Source organism: Salvelinus sp. IW2-2015, linkage group LG22 (genome assembly GCF_002910315.2).
Source record: "Salvelinus sp. IW2-2015 linkage group LG22, ASM291031v2, whole genome shotgun sequence".
NCBI classification, from domain to species: domain Eukaryota; kingdom Metazoa; phylum Chordata; class Actinopteri; order Salmoniformes; family Salmonidae; genus Salvelinus; species Salvelinus sp. IW2-2015.
The window spans coordinates 16,093,321-16,112,735 of record NC_036862.1 but is presented as its reverse complement, the minus strand read 5'-3'; the positions used below and the strand labels follow the sequence as shown (position 1 = coordinate 16,112,735).

At 41.4% G+C, this 19,415-nt stretch overlaps 1 protein-coding gene across 3 annotated transcripts in view; it reads left to right on the top strand.

The window, feature by feature from the left end:
• The first annotated feature begins 302 nt into the window (after nucleotides 1–302).
• Nucleotides 303–19,415, top strand: part of LOC111982821 (serine/threonine-protein kinase PAK 4) — a 32,835-nt gene continuing 13,722 nt past the window's right edge. For 2 of the 3 annotated variants that reach the window (XR_011473851.1, XM_024014429.2), the window contains exon 1: nucleotides 303–453. The gene's annotated coding sequence lies outside the window, so the exon portion shown is untranslated. Of the gene's footprint in view, nucleotides 454–17,343; nucleotides 17,655–19,415 lie in introns of those variants that run through there. The other variant, XM_024014428.2, reaches the window with a different exon arrangement.

The following is a 19,415-nucleotide window of genomic DNA, read 5'->3' as shown; positions in this document are numbered from 1 at the left end:
CCTGGACTAAAAAGCATGTTCAGTGGTAATTCTCGATTGAACATGGTTTGCCATAGAGTTGCATTTATGGGGTAACCCAGAGCTGTATATTTAGATACATAAATGGCTCTGGGGCAACCATGCTGAACTCCCTAGTCATTACCCTCCTTTTAGTGTTAAACCAACTGTGATTTTGGCAAAGTTAATAGTGAACGGTTCCTGATGTCATATCAGTCAAATCAAATATATAATAATTTAATCAATCAGTATGATTGTATTGGTTGCTACGGAGCTCGAGCTTGTAGTCGTAGCAGTTCCCCGGATGYAGTATTACCACCAGCAGCCTCAACATGGCGACAAGAAAGTGAGACTTCGTCTAATGTTACTGAATTTGGGCAGCTTCTTTTATTAAGCGAATCAATAAACTATTTGTCGATTTGGTGCCATTTAAGCGGTGTACAAAGGAAATTTAAGGTAATTATGACACTAATAATKTATTTCATTCATTCAGCTGCGCCTACTGTTAGCTATCTATCTTAGCTAGCCAGCCCAAACTAAGTTAAGCTAGCTAGCTGGTTGCTACCATTAATACTAGCTAACAAGTGGCTAGCTAAAGTGAATTTGTTTGGATAGTTTGGCTAGTGAACAAAAAACTGACTTTTCTAGAATAAGAGTACCTTTATGCAATAAAGTAATTGATGATGGATCGGGAAACCCAGCTAACCCAGTAAAATGAGCCACAAGAGCTAACGTTAGGCTACTCTTATTGTAAAAATATACAGCTACTATAACTAACGTTAGGCTACTCTTATTGTAAAAATATACAGCTACTATAACTAACGTTAGGCTACTCTTATTGTAAAAATGTACAGCTACTATAACTAATGTTAGGCTACTCTTTTATTGKAAAAATATAGCAGCTACTATAACTAACGTTATGCTACTCTTTTATTGGAAAAATATAGCAGCTACTATAACTAGCTAGCAGCCAATGACAACCTCTAAGCTAGTTTAGTGAGCTGACAAATCCAACTGGTAAACTAACATTACCTTGGTTCAGGTTTGTTAGTAATCCACTGCTATAGCTAGAAACCTTGCACCTCAAAGTACTATAACGTAAACTCACTCACTTTTGTACATCGCCTTATTTTAGCGCCCCAAAAACGTAATACTTCCAGATCAACTGTAATGTCAATACCATTGYAAAGCACCATTTCTCCCCTTTACAACAGAATCAATTACATGACCCCCACACTGCCCGTTTCTGCATAATTCAWCAAGGCAATCAGCTCCGTCGGGTCTTTWAAAAAATGGCGGGTGGGGAAGCGAAACTAATGCGTGATAGTGAGAAGGAGAGATGTTGTGGGAAAATTGAATTTTTTCACTCAATCTGTCCAACTTATCACCTTATCGCCTCTAAAATGTAAATAAAACACTATAAAGAGTTTATATAATGTGTCATTACATACCTATTTTAAGGTTTGTGTCGAATTTGAATCRGGTTTTTAGGGCGGTGCTAAAGTGATCTTAGAAGTAAACAGCGGCTTTGAGAATGATGATCGCATGCAATGATGACGCAAGAAATGACTAGGTATCCCCCCTTACCCCCGTCACTGTCCATTTCTTGTTTTTAAACGATGAGAGAAGTGCTACACCTGGTGGAGAGAGATTGTAAGACAAATAGTTGCTTTATGCGTGCTGTACGTTACGACATGACACGTAACGGAGGGTCCGTTCTTTCAACTTTTCTCCAATACTATAGAGCCATTACCATGTCGATCAAMGCTTGAATAGAAACGTAGTTCACACCCCCTATTTTGAAGTCAAMACAGTCGCTACAGTCCCATTCGTTTCTTTGTAGCCTCGTATGAATGTTGCGGTTGGGCACATTTGTACGGAATGGGGTGAGTTTACGTTAGCTGTTATGCTGAGAAACAATGATTTTGTTAGCTACCTCTAACGATTCAAACACGCCTTAAAGTCTAGGGGARCTAAGTGATGTGCGTTGTCTCTGCTGTAACGTTAGTGTAGGAGGAGCAATTACTTTGTTTGGAAAGTCAAGATTTGAGGTTCTAACCTTTGTTAGCTGCAGTCTAATCTAGCTATTTGCTCTACTGAAGAATTCAGGCCTTGTATTATGGCCTTATTTAATGTCTTGTAAGAAGAACAGGTCTGCAGGTAGCCTAGGGGTTCAGAGCGTAGGTCGCTGGTTCGAATTCCCGAGCCGACTAGGTGAAAAATCTGTCTGTGCCCTTGAGCAAGGCACTTAACCTTAATTGCTTCAGGGTCGCCATCAATAATGGCTGTTCCCTGGTCGTGACCCCACACCCGGACGGTGTCTCAGTGGGATATGCAAAACAAATGTCTAATTCACACACAATACACATTTGTACATGTGACATAGGACAAATGTAAGCACTCACCTAATTATTATTATTTATCTGATCTATGAAATCCTGAACTCTAGCCCTGTACCGATCCTGTGCAGGGGTTGTTACATGTGGTCTGCCACTGCGAGGACGATCAGCTGTCCGTCCTGTCTCCCTGTAGCGCTGTCTTAGGCGTCCCACAGTACGGACATTGCAATTTATTACCCTGGCCACATCTGCAGTCCTCATGCCTCCGTGCAGCATGCCTAAGGCACGTTCACACAGATGAGCAGGGACCCTGGGCATCTTTCTTTTGCTGTTTTTCAGAGTCTGTAGAATGGCCTCTTTAGTGTCCTACATTTTCATAACTGACCTTAATTGCCTACCGTCTGTAAGCTGTTAGTGTCTTAACGACCGTTCCACAGGTGCATGTTCATGAATTGTTTATGGTTCATTGAACAAGCATGGGAAACAGTGTTTAAACCCTTTACAATGAAGATCTGTGAAGTTATTTGGATTTTTCCGAATTATCTTTGAAAGACAGGGTCCTGAAAAAGTGATGTTTTTTTTGTTGCTGAGTTTATATTCAAATGCCAGTATGCATTCTACAAAYGGTGGAATAGGCTAAATATGATAACATAACAACTGATGGCATTAGCTAACCTCTGTAGCTAGCTAGCAWGCAACGCTAAAGAGATTGCAAACCGGTTAGTATAACTCTTGCCAAACTCCTTTTTTTTCTTCTAAATAATAGCTACCTGGGTAGCATTTATGATGCCAGCATACACATTACTCACACATTATAATGAAAAGGTGCCTTTCGGTCCCAAAACACAGGTTTTCTGGAGACTTGTGGGAGGAGTGCTGATGATGTCGCCCACTGTATGCGCTTTCGGGAAGCCTGATTTGCATCTAGACTGAGGAGAAATCCGCACACAATGCATCCCTGACCACCTCCTGAAATGGTCAGCAGGATCTGAACACAATCAGACCACTTAGCGCTTTTTGAATCTATACCAGTCTTTTCAATGCCTTTTTCKTATTCTGATAGCAGAAGTTGCATGTAAGTGTCAAGTGTAGACACAACCCCCCCTCTCTTTTTTTCCATCCTTACTTTTAGAGACTTAGCAGCTGATAAGTGTATAGTGCTGGTGTGACAGGGTGCAAGTAAGCAGGGTTGTGCGATCAGTGCCGGGCACTCCACACATTCCTGGCATGTCTGAGTGCTGCTGAGGGTCTCACAGACGGAACCCCTGCATTCTACCCACTCAAAGACCTACACTACACCCAGTCACCCCCAAGAACTCAATCTGTAGCACCACRCCATCTCTGTTTGTTAGGGATGGGTGTTCGAGATCAACAGACACAGTGATAAGCTGTAAGGGGTTTTGGAATAGTCATGACTAGTGTGCTCCACCACCTTGGCTATGTGTCAAGTTATTAAGCTCTTCAGTTTTGTGCTGTTAGGACATTGACAGGGTATCTACACACTGCCCAGAAACAGACTGGCTGTTTTAGTTTGTTCCCCCGACAACCGCTGTGATAGGTGGCTATTTATCGGAACCAACACGTTTCTGATAAACATTTTTGTGTGGCATAGGCAAATTTTCCCCCATGAATTCTGAGAGTTTGGCAAGGAAGCGAATAAAATAGGAAGCAAATTCTAGGACGCCTGGCCTATGCTTTCGCTGGTGGTCAGTAGAAAAGCCGTTTTATTACTGCTCTGTGCTCTCGGATGTATTTTTTGGTGGTGGTTATTCAGAGAACTCCATGTCCAGACCATTCAGGTCACCGATAGTTAGGCTTACAATTGTAACTCTCTTTCTAACAGGAGGCTTCAATTAGCCCCGTTTCTCATTTCCCTTTTTTCTGCCTGCATAAATCCCCTTTTAGTAGAGAGCGGAGTGGTGCAGCAGCGTGGGGTTGTAGTGGAGACACCCTAGATCAGAGGCTGCAGCCACACTGGGTTCACATGATCACGGGCGGCATGTTGTCGTTCTTTTGATCTGAGCCCTACGGTTGCCTCCATAGGGGAGAAAAACACAGCTGAATAAATCAGACAGAGAAATAGGAGGCATCAGTTGCCTCTAGTGCTGATTTATAGAGGACGACCTACATGCTTTCATTGGTCGCGCTTGTAGACCACTTACGAGCGTGTGGATGAGTTAAACCTGAACATGTAGGRCATAGACTAGGCCCAAAACCATACTTCCAGTGTATGTACAGATGTTAATGGCCATTATGTGTGACATCTTCTCATCATTTTAGCTACCAAAGTAATGTAGGCTAGCCTATGTGGTGTTTTGTTTGGTGGTGTCTCGCTAATCCAGACCCTGTAGGCCTATTTACGGTGCATTCGAAAAGTATTCAGACCCCTTGACTTTTTTCACATTTTCTTACGTTACAGTCTTATTCTAAAAGTATTTTTTCCTCATCAATCTATACACAGTACCCCATAATGCCAAAGCAAAAACAGATTTTAGACATTTTTGCRAATTTTATAAAAAATGTAACTGAAATATCACATTTACATAAGTATTCAGACCCTTTACTCAGTACTTTGAAGCACCTTTGGCAGTGATTACAGCCTCTACTCTTCTTGGGTATGACTCTACAAGCTTGGCACACCTGTACTTGGGGAGTTACTCCCATTCTTCTCTGCAGATCCTCTCTAGATCCTCTCAAGCTCTGTAAGGCTGGCTGGGTAGTGTCGCTACACAGCTGTTTTCAGCTCTCTCCAGAGATGTTCGATCAGRTTCAAGTCCAGGCTCTGGCTGGGCAACTCAAGGACATTCAGAGACTTGTCCTGAAGCCACTTTTGCGTTGTCTTGGCTGTGTGCTTAGGGTCGTTGTCCTGTTGGAAGGGGACCCTTTGYCCCAGTCTTAGGACCTGAGCACTCTGGAGCATGTTTTCATCAAGGATCTCTCTGTACTTTGCTACGTTCAGCTTTCCCTCGAGCCTGACTAGTCTCCCAGTCACTGCTGCTGAAAAACATCCCCACAGCATGATGCTGCAACCCATGCTTCACTGTATGGATGGCGCCAGGTTTCCTCCAGACGTGATGCTTGGCATTCAGGCCAAAGAGTTCAATCTTGGTTTCATCAGACCAGAGAATCTTGTTTCTCATGGTCTGAGAGTCCTTTAGGTGCCTTTTGGCAAACTCCAAGCGGGCTGTCATGTGCCTTTTACTGGGGAGTGGCTTCCGCCTGGCCACTCTACCATAAAGCCCTGATTGGTGGAGTGCTGCAGAGATGGTTGTCCTTCTGGAAGGTTCTCCYATCTCCACAGTGGACCTCTGGAGCACTGTCAGTGACCACTGGGTTCTTGGTCRCCTCCYTGACCAAGGCCCTTCTCCCCCGATTGCTCAGTTTGTCCGGGCGGCCAGCTCTAGGAAAAGTCTTGGTGGTTCCAAACTTCTTCCATTTAAAAATAATTAATACCACTTTGTTCTTGATTCCTTCAATACTGCAGAAAAGTTTTGTTATCCTTCTCCAGATTTGTGCCTCGACCCATTCCTGTCTCGGAACTCTACGGACAATTCCTTCGACCCCATAGCTTGGTTTTTGCTCTGACATGCACTGTCAACTGTGGGACCTTACATAGACAGGTGTGTGCCTTCCAAAATCATGTCAATCAATTGAATTTACCACAGGTGGACTCCAATCAAGTTGTAGGAGGATCAATGGAAACAGGATACACCTGAGCTCAATATCAAGTCTCATAGCAAAGSGTCTGAATATTTATGTAAATAAGATTTTTCAGATTTTTGGGGAAAAAAYGGTTTTCRCTTTGTCATTATGGGGTGTTGTGTGTAGATTGAGTGGGTATTTATTTAATCAATTTTAGAATAAGGCTTTAATGTAACAAAATGTGTAAATAGTCAAGAAGTCTGAATACCTTCTGAATGCACTATTTCATGTTTTTTAGGGGCCCTCTCTCTCTCTGCCCTGGCGAAAGGTGGAGTCAGCTTTTCATTTGAAGGGCTTTAGCACAGCTACTGCTATTTTCACAGCATGCCTCACTATTCGGCTATTAAAATGCTTTCATCTGCCCATGACCCAGGGAGGCGCCTCACTTTCCAACTTTCAACTAGATGGAGTCTATGCCTCGTTCAGTCTTTAACTCACTTTCTCTCTCTGTTTTATAATTTTATTATAAACTTTCTCATCAGTAGTGCTTCTCTCTCTCCCTCGCTTGCACATTCCTGTCTCGCTTTCTCTTCACTGAGTCCTACCTCACTCTCTTCGACCTCACTCTCTTYGGAGCAACTTAGTCTCACTGAGTGGAGAGTGACCAGAGGATATTATGCTGTAGTCCTGAATATGTGGAGTAGACTGGTCATCTCTTCAGCCCTGGCTTCACATTCTCATTCTCCTGCATTTGTTTCACATTGCCTTTAACCAGTGATTGCAGCTGGCTAGCGTTGTTTTCAGACAAGGCTGATGTCACTCTGTGGGTAACCGTGATAGCATCGTGAATCTCTTGTCATCTATGTCTCTTAAACAAAGCCCTCTCTGTGTAGGTCAGCCTGACTGTAATATAGGCTCAGTGTAGTAGACTATAGGCTACACACAGTGCAGTGAATTGTTTGCAATGTGTAATCGTTTCAATCGGAGAGGTCCACAATCAAGCCAGGACCTGCTTCCCTGGCAATAGAAAGGTCTTGTGTACACAGCTTGGCAGGGGATTGTGGGTAATGGGCTGGCCGCATTTCACCTCTGCTTTAACTGTTGCACAATGAGAGAATAGAATAATGAATTGTGGGTGCAAAACCAGAAGAAAAGGTGCTGTTGTTGCATTATGCAGACATAACCCTGGAATATTCTAAGTGAATGAGGCAGTGTTTTTGTTCCTGCCGGTGAATAGGCCCTGCCACTGTGTGCATGAAAAGAAGAGCACTGAATGTGCAGACTGAGCAAAGACTTAGCTTTGACTGCCATTTTGATATTAATATCATACATTTATTTTACACCAACCTTTCCAAGCTGCTCTGCACAAGCTAGATATTAGCCCAGTGGGCCAACTTTTACTGTGCTTGACAGTATGACTTCATTTTTATTTTGATGATGGTAACAAAGCATAGGCTAATTACAGGGCTAAGCACCGCAACATTACCTTGCCAATTACAGTGTGTAAACTGTAGCTATGTGATTCGTACATCCATGTTCTCCCCCATACGGAGCTTCTTTGAAATTGGAGACTGTGGGTTGACGAGTACGGTTTATTTTTTCATCTTTACTGTTTGCTGTGATTTCTCCCAGGTCCCTTGTGATGTGTGGACCTACTATGTTGAGGTGCAGCCCTCCATGGGCTGCTAGGCTTTGTGTGGCTTGCTGTTTGCACTGGAGAGTTGGAGAGATGGAGAGAGCTCTAGAGCAGGGATGGGTAACTCCAGTCCTCAGGGGCCGGAGTGGCGTTACACTTTTCCCCCATCCCTAGCAAACACAGCTGATTACGCTAATTGCATTCTAAACTGAAGGTCCTGATTAGTTGATTATTGTAGTCAGGTGTGTTAGCTGGGGCTGGTGCAAAAGTGACAAATCAGGCCCCCGAGGACTGGATTTTCCCATCCCTGCTCTAGAGGCTGAGCAAGACCACTAGTTATTGGGCCCAGCAGCACAATAGCATACTGTGACATAAGCTGTGTTTGAATACCCATACTGTATACTACATACTTAATGAGAATATACTATTAGGTMATTTWAGTATACTGTAAACGAACGGTATCGTTTCAGTTGAGGGTACTAGCGCTTCGCCTGTCTACCGGAAGTTGATGCTGTTGCTATGCAACCTCTTGCTAGCCTGTTAGCATAACAAATGACTAGCTAAATATTTTCCGATTTTTGGGTGTGTTTGTAAATTCAATCTGGAGTGCCAGAGTGCTCTCTGGGCGTTCGTCAATCCAGAGTGTTGTCAGATTGACTGTTCGTAAATTCAGAGCGTTTTCGCTCTCGGAGTGGTCAGAGAGCACACTGGACGCTCTGGCCAAGGAGTAGGGATTTTCCAAGCGTTCAACGGCAGTCAAGCACCCAAGCTAACTGGCTAACGTTGGCTAGCTACTTCCAGATTMAAATGAGAGAACAACCCACTCTGACCATTTTACTCACCCTAGCAGASCTGTTTAGGCTGTTTTCATGTTATCCAGAGAGTTGGTSACTAACTGTGCTGCTGCCAACAATTTAATTACGCTTTTTTTTGCCAACATTTACTGACGCCGGCCATATTCAACAGGTGTTGAGCGTTCGTAAATTCATGAGTTATTCTACGCGAGACTGCTCTGAAATCGGAGTAGATATCCATTGAATCACACGACTATACTACTTAGCTCAGAATTATGTAAATAATCATGTCAGTAAATGTTGGGTAGTTAGTTAATATACTATCTGCTGTCTGGCAAGTTCGATGTATTAGTAGCCAACTAACGTTAGGTAACTAGCTTTTTCAAACAGAAATTTGCATCCTGTAGCTCTAACTCCAAAAAGTTTTGGGACACTGTAAAGTCCATGGAGAACAAGAGCACCTCCTCCCAGCTGCCCACTGCACTGTGGCTAGGTGACACGGTCACCACYGATAAATCCATGATAATCGAAAATTTCAATAAGCATTTCTCTACGGCTGGCCATGCTTTCCTCCTGGCTACCCCAACCCCGGCCAACAGCTCCACACCCCTCGCAGCTACTTGTCCGAGCCTCTCCAGCTTCTCCTTTACCCAAATCCAGATCGCAGATGTTCTGAAAGAGCTGCAAAACCTGGACCCGTACAAATCAGCTGGGCTAGACAATCTGGACCCTCTCTTTCTAAAATTATCCACCGCCATTGTTGCAACCCCTATTACCAGTCTGTTCAACCTCTCTTTCATTTMRTCCGASATCCCTAAAGATTGGAAAGCTGCCGCGGTCATCCCCCTCTTCAAAGGGTGGGACACTCTAGACCCAAACTGTTACAGACCTATATCCATCCTGCCCTGCCTTTCTAAAGTCTTCGAAAGCCAAGTTAATAAACAGATCACTGACCATTTTGAATCCCACCGTACCTTCTCCGCTGTGCAATCCGATTTCCGAGCTGGTCACGGGTGGACCTCAGCCACGATATCATAACCGCCACCGATAAAAGACAGTACTGTGCAGCCGTCTTCATCGACCTGGCCAAGGCTTTTGACTCTGTCAATCACCGTATTCCTATTGGCAGACTCAATAGCCTTGGTTTCTCAAATGACTCCCTCGCCTGGTTCACCAACTACTTCTCAGAAGAGTTCAGTGTGTCAAATCGGAGGGCCTGTTGTCCGGACCTCTGGCMGTCTCTATGGGGGTACCACAGGGTTCAATTCTCGGGCCGACTCTTTTCTCTGTATATATCAACGATGTCKCTCTTGCTGTGGGTGATTCCCTGATCCACCTCTACGCAGACTGTATACATCTAGCCCTTCTTTGGACACTGTGTTAACTAACCTCCAAACGAGCTTCAATGCCATACAACACTCCTTCCGTGGCCTCCAACTGCTCTTAAACGCTAGTAAAACCAAATGCATGCTTTTCAACCGTTCGCTGCCCGCACCCGCCCGCCCGCCCGCCGCCCGACCAGCATCACTACTCTGGACGGTTCTGACCTAGATATTGTGGACAACTACAAATACCTAGGTGTCTGGCTAGACTGTAAACTCTCCTTCCAGACTCATATCAAACATCTCCAATCCAAAATCAAATCTAGAATCAGCTTTCTATTTTGCAACAAAGCCTCCTTCACTCACGCCGCCAAACTTACCCTAGTAAAACTGACTATCCTACGATCCTTGACTTCGGCGATGTCATCTACAAAATAGCTTCTACTCACATACTCTCAATCTCTACTCAGCAAATTAGTCTAAATCAATCAATCAGTCTTATCATAGTGCCATCCGTTTTGTTACCAAAGCGCCTTATACCACCCACCACTGCGACCTGTATGCTGTAGTCTGCTGGCCCTTGTTACATATTCGTCGCCAGACCCACTGGCTCCAGGTAATCTACAAGTCTATGCTTGGTAAAGCTCCGCCTTATCTCAGCTTACTGGTCACGATAACAACACCCACCCGTAGCACGCGCCACCGCAGGTATATCTCACTGGTCATCCCCAAAGCCAACACCTCTTTGGTCGCCTTTCCTTCCAGTTCTCTGCTGCCAATGACTGGAACGAATTGCAAAAATTGCTGAAGCTGGAGACTTACATTTCCCTAACTAACTTTAACATCAGCTATCTGAGCAGCTAACCGATCGCTGCAGCTGTACATAGTCCATCTGTAAATAGCCCACCCAATCTAACTACCTCATCCCCATATTGTTTTATTTACTTTGCTGCTCTTTTGCACACCAATATCACTACTTGCACACCATCTGCTCATCTATCACTCCAGTCTTAATCTGCTAAATTATGGATACTTTGCTACTATGGCCTATTTATTGCCATACCTCCTCATGCCATTTGCACACACTGTATATAGACTTCTTTTTTCTATTGTGTTATTGACTGTACGCTTGTTTAATCCATGTGTAACTCTGTGTTGTTGTTTCTGTGCACTGCTTTGCTTTATCTTGGCCAGGTCGCAGTTGTAAATGAGAACTTGTTCTCAACTAGCCTACCTGGTTAAATAAAGGTGAAATTATAAAAAAAGAAAAAAGAATTAACTAGCTAACATACTGCTGTAATGCTATGCGGTTTGTAAGGATAGCGTAGCTAACAAATTGTCAGCCAATGTGTAACAACTTATTTGAAAAGGCATTACTTTATTACTTTTTTAAACATTTGTCATAATTAGTTAAATTAAAGCAATGWATTTGTATCCACTCTCGTCGGTCTTCAGCTGCATGTTTTCCGACATTTTTCTTTAAATCTGAAAGGTTAAAAWGCCACGCCCATTTTCAGAAGAATTGCATTATGGGCCCTAAAGGCATGGAAATAGTGTCCACTGCATGTATACTTCGTATTTTGGTGAATTTAGTACRTCATCTGGGAACTTTTGGCATACAACTATATCCATACTATGACCAATAAGCATACTATGTACTCAATTCAAGTCACAAATAGTGCAGTTAGTATGAGTATTCGAACACAGCTATGGATTACCTGYGCATGTGCATGGGTATGCTTCACTAAGCTACAACGTGATGGCAGCCAGACARAAACAGCAGAGAARTTAGCCTAGTTACATTTTWTTTWTAWTTTTTWATATACAAATMTTGTTGCTCTTAGTTGTTGCAGAGGTCAGCCCGATACGGCTGTTTACTTCGGGAATTRCTGACTCTACCTTTTAACTGAATCGGTCAATCAGGTTAACATGAACTCTCCTAATTTGAAATGTAATTGTTTTGTTCCTCAACTGAATCAGCATAGCTTGATATCTCAAACATGCTTGTTAGCTTAGTTTGACAAGATGTTGGAACAGCCCCAGAGTCGTTATGCAATGTAAGTCCTGGCTTGTAAACCCCTGCAGGCTCAACTAAGGAGAACCATTATTACGACTATTGAGTTGCAAGCTGGAAGTTTAGGAAGTTATTCTCATGGGGGGCAGGTAGCCTAGTGGTTAGAGCGTTGGACTAGTGACTGGAAGGTTGCAAGATCGAATCCCCAAGCTGACAAGGTCAAAATCTGTCGTTCTGCCCCTGAACAAGGCAGTTAACCCACTGTTCCTAGGCCATCATTGAAAATAAGAATTTGTTCTTAACTGACTTGCCTAGTTAAATAAAGGTATAAAAAAAAGTGTATATATATATATATAGTTCTCTCTCTTTCTTGGCCTATGTGACGGCTTGTATTTTAGGGAGGCCCTTCTCGTTGACTGTCATGAAGTCCAGACAGATTATTTCAGATGTAGTGTTGGCTATCAAAGTACTTTGAACTGACTGACTGACTCCTGTATCCCAGTTAAAGCTCACATTCCATCCTTTATCATTGACCTTTCCACATTCCTCAGCCAGACCTGGAAGTCTGCATGGATTGGCCAAGGCAGCAAGGGCTTTGTTTGAACCCAGCTTCTGGRTTGGTTAGTATCTGACATGTCAAGCCCCATTCACATTCACACTGTATTGTTAGGGTTTTTTCACATATAGAAAACTGTTCTTTGTATCTACACTACCCTTGCCTTTGAATGAGGACTYAACTCTTTTGACAGTTCACTTAACATATTTTGTGGTCTGAGTCATCTTTGCTTTCACATTGCTAGTTTTAGAAAGGAACCAAGTACTTTTTCCAACATTCACTCAATGCACTCTGGGTTTTAGAAAGTGCAGGACAAGCCATTCCATCAGAATGTATTATCGGACAGCTAGATATCTACTTATATTTTGGAATCTAATAGATTGCGTTTAGTTAAATGATGAGACATATTTGTAATCAGAAGATACTATTAATATATAAATGTTATTGGTAACAGAATAAATGTCAGAAGAATAACTGCAGATGAAATAATGCTGTAATTGAAAATGTAGGCTACTGYCCCTTTAATAGAGTGTTAGGGGTCAAAATCAAACGTTGTTTCTTGTATTATATTTTSTATTCCATGGTATAGATCAGCGTATCAGGACACAGAACACTTTAGTTTGAGGTTAAGATTTACCATTGCTGAGATCTTATTTTCACATGAACAGAAAAGGTCAAAAAGGGTCAATGATAATCCCTGGAAAAAGGCAGCAAATCATCTGTCTGAATTCTTAATTTTAACACGTTTAGTCCAATATCTTATATAGTGGTCWAAATATTATGACATTTTCAGGGTTGATGTAGAACATAGGGATGGATGATTCATATAAAATATTTATGAAATTAATATGCAATATTATGTAAATTAGGCACTTAATATGCATTAACTTAAGCCCAATAATTTAAGGTAGGGTGGTCATATTAACACATTGTCATGCTTTATGCAAAACAACAGAGTTTGTAACAATTTGAAACAAGTTATGAAATTAGAAAACGTTTTATACTACTTTATGCAAATGAGATGTGTAATATGATAATTGCTTCATTGGAATTATAAAATACAGCATGTTAAACCCATTCATTTAAATTCAGGTGGTTATGTTAACATATATTGCTGTTTTATGCAGAACTGGGAGTCTACACTGAGGGGTAAAGTGTGCACACCAGGTGTGGTAACAGAGTAAATGGGATTACATGATCATGAACAAAAAGCAGGGTTACTATTTACCAATTAGTAACAGTTAGGCTGTATCATAGTTATATTGTCTTCAGTAGCCCAACTGATTAGGCCTAGAGTGCCAAAATAATACTCCCAGCCAACCCTGTGTGTGTGTGTGTGTGCGCCCAGCATCCCTACCAGCACCGACAGACACACAGCCCAGCACCGACAGACACACAGCCCTGCACCGACAGACACACAGCCCAGCACCAACAGACACTTCTCACCAAGTCTGTACTGCACTAGTCTAATAACATAGCTTACAGAGCCTTCAGAAAATATTCACACCCCTTRTTCCACATTTYGTTGCAGCCTGAATTCAAAATGGATTACATTTTTTTCCCTCATCCGTCTACACACACTACCCCAAAATGACAAAGTGAAAACATGTTTTTTTAGAAATGTTTGCAAATGTATTAAATGAAATAACTAATTTACATAAGTATTCACACCCCTGAGTCAATGCATGTCAGAATCACCTTCGGCAGCGATTACAGCTTTGAGCCTTTATGGGTAAGTCTAAGAGCTTTGCACACCTGGATTGAACAATATTTGCACATTATTATTAAGAAAATTCTTCAAGCTGATTGATCATTGCTAGACACCCATTTGCAAGTGTTGCAATAGATTTTAAAGACGATTTTAAGACAAAACCAACTTGGCCACTCAGGAACATTGAATGTTGTCTTGGTAAGCAACTTGTGTATATTTGGCCAGTGTCTGTTGGAAAGCAGACTAAACCAGGTTTTCCTGTAGGATTTTGCTTGTGCTTAGACCTATTCAGTTTCTTTATCAAAAACTCCCTTGTCCTTGCCCATAACAAGCATACCCATAACATGATGCAGCCACCACCATTTGGCTGTCCCAGTGTTGAAAGTTCTTAGCATGGCAGTTGCGTTACATTTGGGCTCATGTCGCGTACATTTTAATAACTTACAGTATYGGGATTTTTAGACATTGGTTACAACAGCCATATTCATGTTTTCAAATGATTTATTATATATTTTCAGTGGTGGGAAAAGTACTCAATWGTCATACTTGAGTAAAAKATACCTTAATAGAAAATGACTCAAGTGAAAGTCACCCAGTAAAWTACTACTTGAGCCAAAGTCTAAAGGTATTTGGTTTTAAATATACTTAAGTCAAAGGTAAATGTAATTGGTAAAATATACTTAAGTATCAAAAGTAAAAGTATAGATTGTTTCTTATTCCTTATATAACCAGACGGCACAATTMTCTTGTTTTGATCTATTTATGGATAGCCAGGGGCACACTCCAACACTCAGACATAATTTACAAATTGAGCATTTGTGTTTAGTGAGTCCACAAGTTTAGAGGCAATAGGGATGACCAGGGATGTTTTCTTGATAATGTTGTGAATTGGACCATTTCCMTGTGCTGCTAGGCATTGAAAATGTAATGAGTACTTTTGGGTGTCAGGGAAAATGTAAAAAGTACATAATTTTCTTTAGGAATGTAGTGAGTAAAATGTGTCAAATATAAATAGTAATGTACAGATAATCAAACTAGTACTTCAAAGTATTTTTACTTAAGTACTTTACACCACTGCATATTTTGACGACCAAATTGACATTTAGTGAAAATGGATTTGTTTCCTGATACTTTTTGTAGAATTATCGCAGAGCGTCCATTGTTTGTTGCGTCACCTAACACCCTACCTTTAGGATAGAAAATCTATTCTAGCTCTTATGTTGTGATTCTCACCAAATATGTTGTMTTCTTACACTTCAAACCCCACAGTTGAATAAACAGATGATGAAGTTTTCTTAGCACATTTTGAACTAAAAACTAAATTTTGGAATTTCTGTGCGTCCTTGGAAATCGCTATTCAATATCCCAAAAACAACACATGTTTTTTCTGCAAACCATCTTCTCTCTTTTGTGGTACCAGTGTGAGGGTTTATGGCAGGGGAAACAGCATTGCAGTAGTCTAGTGGGTGGTGCACGTTGGCCTAAAAAAGGGAACCGGATCACACAATTCAAGCAAACCTAACTCAAATCAAATCTCTCAATGGTCTCAGTTCTGTTTGCTATTTTCAGTTCGGTTGGTCATTTTTGAGGGGTCTGGATTTCTTTGAGTGTTCACCCTACAAAAAAAAAGGTCTTTAAGGTACCAAGTGAGAACATCCTTACACTCCTGGTGTTACTATGTTATAGTCAGGGGTTGGACCCAGTATGGGCACAGAACAGAAAACTGTAAAATAACGACATTTTTAGAGGAACAGAATCAGAGCCAAGAACGAAAAGTGATCTATAATGTTCCAGAACATAACCTTTATTTTAAATGGATAGAAGCCAGTTAATAAMGTTTTTTTACATTACGGAGAGAAAAAAATCAGTCCCACAAACGCAATAATATGTAAAGCCCTCACTCTGTCACTAGAAACGTATTCCAGTGTCTGCCTGCCAGCTAAAAATCTTTGTGTGTAAACTACCTGCTCCTCCCCCTCCGAAGCATACTGTAACCTACTGACGTTTCAGCGTTATTCAGAAATTAGGACAGATTTTTAATGAAGAATGGATTACATTTTTCAATGCTAGTTACGGATACTATAGTTATGTTTCACATTAGATTTGTTAACTACAAAAAGGTATATCTTGTTTTTAATTCTGGTGGCTTCTGCCCACACAAGCTTGTTAGCTAGCTAGCATTGGTCCAACGTTAAGTCAACTCTCGAAAGTTCAGAGATAATCAAAGTTGCTCCATAGAAGCCGCTCCTCCATAGGTATAATTCTGTGGGCCTAATTCAGATAGCTAATGCATGCCAGATACATTAGATGAAGCCTGAACTGTGCGATGTAGTAGGGAGTTGTAGTTTCCAACAGGCCAATATTCTACAGTTTAGTGCAGAATACTTGGTAATTAATTACAATGACCATAATCCATTGCGCACCCGCTTAAACTTGTCGGGTCTGTGTGGAGCAGACACCGAGAAGAGATAACGCACAAGATGGAGAGGAATCGAAGCAGTTGCTTCACGAGCCTGAAAATACATGATCTAAGTGATTGATGGTCGGTATTCAGCAGTCATAAAAGTAAATAAGGCATTCTTTTAAGAACTACTGACAGGGATTTTGTCAGAGAGCATAGGCAGCAGCTCTATATTGATAATATTACTTGGAATGAAATAATAGTAATCAAGTAAAACAAATATTTTATTAAAGTACAGTGGAACGGAACGAAATAAATAGGGGTTCTGTTAAGAACGAAACGATTGGAAAATAATTTCTGTTCCAACCCCTATTTATAGCATACTGTATTCCTTTGCACATTAGCAGCAACTCATTATGATGGAAGTCAAAGGGGATCATTACAAATCTCCTTGGTGACATTTGCTTCATCAGCATTATTTGATTACGTTTGCTTACACTATGAACAGTTTTGATGGAGGAAGCTACTATGCATGTTTTTGTTCCCTGAGAGGCATTTCTCTTCACTGTTTACTTGTGTTCATCCGTTTACAATCCTGTTCAAATTAGCAGTCACTGGGTATTTCACAAGATGCCATTTAAAGCCTTCATAAGACAGTGCTATAATAAATAAGCGAGTACATTAGTATTTACCAGTAGTTGAACATTCCAGTTTCCCACTACTGTGGCAAAGTGAGTCAAGCTTTCAGTTTGGTCGTGTCATATAATAGATTACATAATAATATCGAGAATGATTTGTCTTGCTTTTCAACCACAATGAATAGTTCGAAGTTATGATCATTGAACAGACACACCACATCTAAAGGCAGTGGGCGTTCCTGGATTTGAAAGAGTCTGACGTGACTCTTTTTACCCCCTTTTCCAGGTGACGTCATGATACTGGCCCGCATTTGTGAAACCATCGGAATGCGACAAAATTGATCTTCTAAGAGATTTACAGCTATGTTTCGGATTAAGTTATTTATAACTCGTTCTGTCATAAATGTRCCTTTGGGTAAATACGGCGTGTGCACTAACCGCAGCTCTTTATCGATTTGAAACGCTGCGGAAATAACTTCTTGATCTCACTTTGGGGAGTCTTCTAACAGAGCGAGGCTGCCTGGATAATTTGTTCCTCGTTTGTTCTCATGCGTGACTGTGAAATGATATCAATTGGATTGTATCGCGTTGGATAGACATTCTGGTGAGTAGATCGTAACCAACGTGTTGCTTTACTGTGGTTATTCATTGTTTTCATACTTATTCCTACGTCAAAAAAGCGAATAGAAGCTAACCGAAAATGCTTCTCGACCGTGAGAAGTTTAATCTCCGCTGAAAAATGTATCTTTACTTCTGAGGTCTAAACACATTCATAAGATTAGCCAGCACGTTATTGAAACAACTTATTATAGCGGTYAAATCCAACAAAKTCGCTATTTACATACATGATTTTAGTAATAAACGCAATGATTTCTCACTACACATTTCGCTACACAATCTTTACCACCAGCATGTGGTATTCCATGCGTAACATCTGGTATCTATTCACTCCTCCCACTAGACGTGTGCTTCGTAAACCTGCTGACGTCTGTTATTTTTWAATTAATATAGTTGTATTTTGCTAAACAATCATGAAACACTACTTCTCCAGTGTTTCTTCACATGTAAACAACTGTCAAAAGTCATCCGAAACAACGGGATTGCACTCAGGAAATTGGGGGAGGTAGGCTACACCCTGAAGTAACAATATTTTTCAGACTAGCTTTCATCTCTTTGGTAGTGTGTTTGCAAGCTATAGCCTAACGTACATGTTTGATGAGTGCTTTTTTTCCGAAAGTAATGAAAACAATGGTGTAGTAGTAGTAATTTAGTTGGATCTGACACTGTCAGTATAGTCACACAAGCACGTGGGTTACATACARTATGGGAAGCTGGTATTCTTATCTTAATTCCTACATTTACTGTAATTGCTCACAGACCTACTCGTTTGTTTTACAGCAAATTGCAGCCCAACACCAGGCTTGGTAAACAACAGATAGGCAAGACTGAGAAACAATCTGGCTGTAATTGGGGGTCGGTTCCAAGGTCACACTGTGTTTGCACTGCACTTTGTAAATCTGCGAATCTCAGAGGTAGAATTCAGTTAGTTTGCACTTCTGACTCAACACTGGGCAGTAACCTCAAATGAAAGATGGCAACAGTAGAGCACGCCCACAAACATCTAGACTATGCTACATCCTGATAAGCTGACAGAATTATTGATGCTACAGGCAGAGTGATGCGGGCAAGGTGAGACAATTCCCTGAAGATGTGTGACCTCATCACCTCTGAACCCAGGTGCAACTCGGCTGCATAGTGTCCGAGATGACACAGCCTACTGTTTTGCATTCAGGAGAGAGCGCAACACACTGAACATTGCAGAGAGAAATGCAATGAATATAGTTGGCATGACATGATTCATGTCAAAGGCATGTGTGTGTTGTACTATACAATATAGGCATATTCCTGTATGAACACAAGGTTTTGCAATGTTGAACAATGGTGAGACCATTAAGCCAGGTGTGTACTCTTAGACTCTGACATAAACATGTGCTTTTGTGATTAGCTATGTCTTTCTCAAACAGTTTCATACAATCTCTTAAGTCTCCCCTGGAAATGAGTCATCACCTGAATCTATCTTTGGTTTTGAAATGTGTTTACATGTCCTTTAACCTCCCAAGTGTTGTAGTCCAAAAATTGTATGTGAGGTATGCCTACATGGGAAAGAGGAAAACCATTTTGAGTTTGCAGAATAAGGCAGTTGATGAGTAGACGTGCCGTTGTCCGGGTCTGTGTGGTGACAGTGGAGTCTGAATGATGAGGCGTTTTCCTGTTAATGGCCGCTGCGTCAGTCATGCCTGACTGTTTATCCTCCAGAGTGGGCCTGCCCTGAGGACAGCTGTTTTGATGTTAACTGGTTTGACCG